The sequence below is a fragment of the Gobius niger genome (genome assembly GCF_951799975.1).
Source record: "Gobius niger genome assembly, chromosome: 3".
Lineage (NCBI taxonomy): Eukaryota > Metazoa > Chordata > Actinopteri > Gobiiformes > Gobiidae > Gobius > Gobius niger.
In genome coordinates, this window is record NC_136854.1 from 12,797,659 (window position 1) to 12,803,658 (window position 6,000).

Here is a 6,000-nt window from a genome sequence, read left to right on the forward strand (position 1 = left end):
TGCGCCTCTTCCAAGCATATGGCCAAAGACTGTAAGGTGAAAGTGCAATGCTCTGAGTGTAACAGTGAAAAACATTGTGCTGCTCTTCATCCCAGCCCAGCCCCTTGGCAAAAAGAGACTGATCCGGCAGCTGAGCATGGCGGGGAGCCAGCCACCACAGAGTCAGGTCCCACAGAGCCAGACGAGATCACCTCAAAGTGTACTCAGGTTTGTGGTAAGAGTGAGGGAGGTAGGTCTTGCTCTAAAATCTGTCTCGTGAAAGTGTACCCTGCAGGCTGTCCCAACAAAGCAGTACGGCTTTATGCCATTCACGATGAACAAAGTAACAGATCATTAGTCCGCCCAGAGTTTTTTGAGTTGTTTAATGACTCGGGTCCTAGCTCTCCCTATTCACTTAGAACATGTTCAGGCGTCAAAGAGACTATGGGTAGGAGAGCCACTGGTTATGTAGTGGAATCTTTAGACGGCACAGTCCACATCCCACTCCCAAGCCTCATCGAATGCAAAGATATCCCAAATGATAGGGAAGAGATACCAACCCCCAGTGCAGCCAAGCATCACAGTCACCTTAAATCGGTGGCTCATCTCATTCCTGACCTGGACTCTCATGCTCACATACTAATGCTCCTTGGACGGGACGTTGTAAGAGTACACAAAGTCCGCAAACAGATAAGTGGCCCTCACAACGCACCCTACGCGCAAAAATTGGACCTTGGATGGGTCATAGTAGGAAACGTGTGTTTGGGTGATGTCCACAAGACCTTGGCAGTAAAAACCCTCTTCACTAATGCAACGGAGAAAGGCCGCCCGACAATGTTTGAGCCATGTCCAAACGTGTACAGTGTAAAGGAAAAGTACTGTGACATACAAGTCCCTTTCAATCTCAGCACTCAGCTCAGTTACAACACTACATGTGAATCTGATCACTTAGGATGTAATGTGTTCAAGCAAACTAGAGAGGACAATTGCATCGCACCCTCTATTCAGGACATTGCCTTTCTGAAAATAATGGAGGAAGGTCTAACTAAGAGCAAAAGTGGTAACTGGACAGCTCCATTGCCATTCAAATCGCCTCGTCCAAAACTGCCAAACAACAGATCACAATCGCTCAACCGCCTGATGTCAGTTATCCGCAACTTTGAAAGAAAAACGGAAATGAAAGAGCACTTCATCAGCTTCATGGACAAAATATTCAAAAATGGACATGCAGAAATCGCACCTCCTTTAAAAGATGGAGAAGAATGTTGGTATTTGCCACTGTTTGGCGTTTACCACCCGAGAAAACCCAAGCAGATTAGAGTAGTCTTTGACAGCAGCGCCAAGCACGAAGGCGTTTCTCTAAACGACGTGTTGTTAACTGGACCGGACCTTAACAACTCACTGCTTGGAGTCCTAATGCGCTTCAGGAAGGAAGCAGTCGCATTCACGGCGGACATTGAACAAATGTTTTACTGCTTCAACGTTCGAGAGGAAGACAGGAACTACTTACATTTTTTGTGGTTCCGAGACAATGACCTTACAAAAGACATTACGGAGTACAGAATGACCGTTCATGTCTTTGGGAACGCTCCATCTCCAGCAGTCGCCATCTACGGTTTACACCAGTCTGTCCTACAGTCTGAGCCAGAGTGTGACCCATACATTAAACAGTTTGTCACACGCGACTTCTACGTGGATGACGGGCTCAAATCAATGCCCACTGTTGAGAGCGCTGTGTCACTTTTGCAAAGAACCCGTGACACACTTGCAAAGTCCAATCTAAGACTGCATAAAATTGCAACAAACAAGAAGGAAGTCTTGGAAGCTTTTCCAGCCCAAGACCATGCTAAGGATCTAAAAGACTTAGACCTTGAAACAGACTCAGTTCCCATGCAACGTAGTCTTGGCATTCTTTGGGACATCAAGAGAGACTGTTTTACCTTCAAGACATCAGATGAGACAAAGCCCTTCACTCGGCGAGGCGTGTTATCCACAATAAACAGCCTTTACGATCCATTAGGCTTTGTGGCGCCAGTCACTATTCAGGGAAAATCTATCCTTCGGGAACTCACTGTAGAAAACGGGGATTGGGATGCTCCATTGCCCCCAGAAATGGAAGAAAGTTGGACACTCTGGAAAGACTCACTCAAAGAACTGTCTGAACTGTCAATTCCGAGAGCTTACACAGACTTGTCCCCTTCTAACGCACTAAAGAAAGAGCTGTGCGTTTTCTCCGACGCATCTACCAAAGCGATAGCAGCAGTAGCCTATCTAAAAGTTACAGATGCAACGGGAGACTGTCAGGTTGGATTTGTTATGGGTAAAGCAAAGTTAGCACCACGCCCGGACCAGACCATACCGCGTTTAGAACTCAGCGCCGCTGTGTTAGCAGTAGAGCTCGCAGATCTAATCTCAGACGAACTAGACATTGATTTTGACTACACCACATTCTATACAGACAGTAAGGTTGTCTTAGGTTATATTTTTAACGAAACACGTAGATTTTATGTCTATGTCAGCAACCGTGTCAACAGAATTCGCAAGTCATCTCAGCCAAGCCAGTGGCATTACATTGCAGTCAGAACCCCGCAGATCACGCCACTCGTTCCGTTCCTGTGTATCAGCTGCCACTTACTAACTGGTTCACTGGCCCTGACATTCTGTTCCAAAATCATAACTCGCCTAAAGACACTTTCAACCTCATAGAGCCCAACTCTGACGCAGAAGTCAGACCGCAGGTATCTACTCTCAAAACTACTGCCTGCTTCAAACAACTTGGCTCTCAGAGATTTTCAAAGTTTTCATCTTGGAGATCTCTCACTCGTGCACTTGCTCGTCTAGTGCACATCAGTCGCAGCTTCGGCTCATCTCCATCGGGGTTGAGTCAGTGTCGTGGTTGGCATTGCTGTGGAACAGGACCCACAGTGGGTGAGCTCGATCAGGCACGGGATGTTGTAATTCGAGCAGTGCAGCACGAAGTGTATGCCGACGAGATGAAGTGCATACAGACACAAGTCAAACTTCCTAAGGTTAGTCCTTTGAGAAACTTGGACCCTTACTTGGACAGTAGTGGCCTCATGCGAGTGGGTGGTCGCATCAGAGACTCAGACATTACCGAAAATGAAAAGAATCCCATTATCTTTCCTGGCAACCATCACGTCTCAGCACTTCTCATCAAACACTACCATGAGCAAACTCGTCACCAAGGTCGCTTGTTCACAGAAGGAGCTGTTCGCGCAGCAGGATGGTGGATTGTAGGAGGCAAGAGAAAGGTCAGCTCTATCATCTACCACTGTGTAACATGCAAACGTCTTCGAGCTCCTCTAAGTACACAGAAAATGTCTGACCTCCCTCCAGACCGACTCTCAACGGACCCTCCATTCACAAACATAGGCATAGATGTATTTGGCCCATGGTTTGTGTCCTCGAGGAGAACCAGAGGGCATGTGGTCCAGAGCAAAAGGTGGGCGGTTATTTTCACATGCTTAAGCATAAGAGCAGTCCACTTTGAAGTGATAGAGTCACTCGACACGTCCTGCTTCATAAATGCGCTTAGACGTTTTTCTGCCATTAGAGGACCTGTGAAATCCATTCGCTCTGATAGGGGCACAAACTTTGTCAGTGCATGTAAAGAACTCAAAATCTCCTCAAACTTGGACAATACAGCTATACAAACCTACTTGAAAGAACAAGGATGTACATGGACTTTTAATCCGCCACACGCTTCCCATTTTGGTGGATCGTGGGAAAGGATGATCGGTCTCGCACGGAGAATACTGGACACTATGTTTTTCCAGCTCAAGAACACCAAGCTCACACATGAGGTTCTCGTCACCTTCATGGCGGAGGTGTCAGCTATTATAAATGCTCGACCCATTGTTCCCGTTTCAACTGATCCAAATGACCCACTCATTCTGACTCCAGCTATTCTGCTCACTCAAAAAGGAACTCCGCTTCAGTCACCAGCAGGGAACTTCTCGGTGTCGGATCTCTATAAACATCAGTGGCGCCAGGTCCAGCATCTGTCAAACACCTTCTGGGACAAGTGGAGGAAAGAGTTTCTGCCCACTCTGCAGCCACGCCGCAAGTGGCAATCCAACCAACCGAACATTACACCAGGGAGTACAGTTGTACTCAAGGACAGTCAAATACCAAGGAACGAATGGCCTCTTGGACTCGTAACTCAAGCATTCCTTTCTAAGGATGGTAAAGTCCGTTCAGTAGAGGTTAAAGTCGCAAAATTGGGGGGTACAAAGCTATTTACCAGGCCCATTTCAGAAGTTGTTGTATTGGTTCCTTCATAATCTTTAAGGTTAATTGTGGCGTCATATTACGCCAGACGGGGAGTGTTCTGTCTTTAATTAATGTGATTCCCCTTTGTTATTTTTTTTATTGTTTGCATACGCAAATTTTGAAAGGAACGTTAAGCGGAAGTTGCTTGTTTAACAGAGCAGACAGACCACGGAGGCGTACGGGTCCGAAGCATGGTCCGAAGTTTGAGACCGCTATGTCTTGTTAGCTTGTGTTTGCATCGCCGGTACGTAGTTCAAAAATGTATTTATGTCCATCTGTGATGTATTTAGTTGATAAGGCTGACACGTACAGTCGTGGCATTGACTTTAGTAGCGTGCCATTGCCGCGGAAATGGCGTCTCGGGCGCTTACTTTTTTATTTTGTGTTACGAGTTTACCAACTCAGTGCAGTACATACATTTTATGCACGCATGCATTGCGTAATTGTATTGTTTCTTCTGCCTTTTTTCTATAGTTTTACCATTTTGAAGCACCAATAAACCTGCTGAGATACACAAAGTCTGCAGAGTCATTGGGGCAAGAAAGGGTTAACACCAGAACAACACAGTACTTACAAAATGTAATGTAATTGAGTTTTAAGTTTAGCCTATATTGAATTAGCCTGGTTATACCAGACCCTCGTACTTACTTCGTTTCGTACAAGGGTCTTGATCTTCACAATTGAGCTCCGTTATCAGGTGGGAGGGGTGAACTCCTTTGAAACGATTGGATCTGATTTTCTCTAGCGTTTGGTCGTCACATATGTAATAGAGAGTGAAGCAGCGATCATAACTCTTGGGAGGATTCCTTGCGTAACGGTAGGTAAAAAAGTCAAATGATGTAACACAGCCACTGAGATACAGCCCAGACGTACATGTAGGGAAATTATAATTGACCGGAGTGTACGGATGGCTAAGGCCAGGCTAATATTGAATAGTCACAAAATAAATCAAATATATTTTGAAGGCAGGGGGGCTACTTCACAAAAAACAAGAGTCTTTTTCTACATTAGCTGCTTTTCCATGCAGTTTTGAATATAAACAATATTTTAGATTTTTTTGGTTATTCTGACCGTTTCTGGGTCAGAGGTTCCCCAATAATGCCCCAGCCCCTGTATACTCAGATTCGCCCCTGCTCAAAGTACAGACAATCTTCAGTCTTGCTGTGGCCTCTGTCTTTTTGGAGCATTGGTCAAGTAAGTCTCAAGTCCCGAAAACTGCGACTAAAGTGTGAATCGAGTCTCCCACCTCTGGTATGGCCATACAGCGCGACACAATATGACAAATGGTGATTTCAATTCATTCCCAGTGACACTCACAGTCAAAGTGCCTTACTGCAAACAAACAGGTCAACCTTCGCCTTTTCGTCTGTGTTCCTCAGGCTCGAACTCAATATTTCTCTTTTCAGCTGCAAATTTACACTGATGTCACTATCCCACCTTCAGGCCTCCCTCCCTTGTTTGCACATCTCGACTCGACACTGAGCTAGGACGTATTTTCGGAGCCGTTTCTTGTCGTTATCCAATTTACTCTGGCTATAATTAAACCCACTGTTTACTGGCGCAAGTAGTTAACCATTCAAACATAATCGTGTCAAGTTACAACAATTTTGCATAGTTTATTCTCTCACAAAATGATCGTTTTCACATACAAAGCTTTTCAAAGCTTCCATGCAGCTTTTTAACAATATCTTTAGCGTATGCTCCGGACAGGTTACCCAGAGGTTGCAG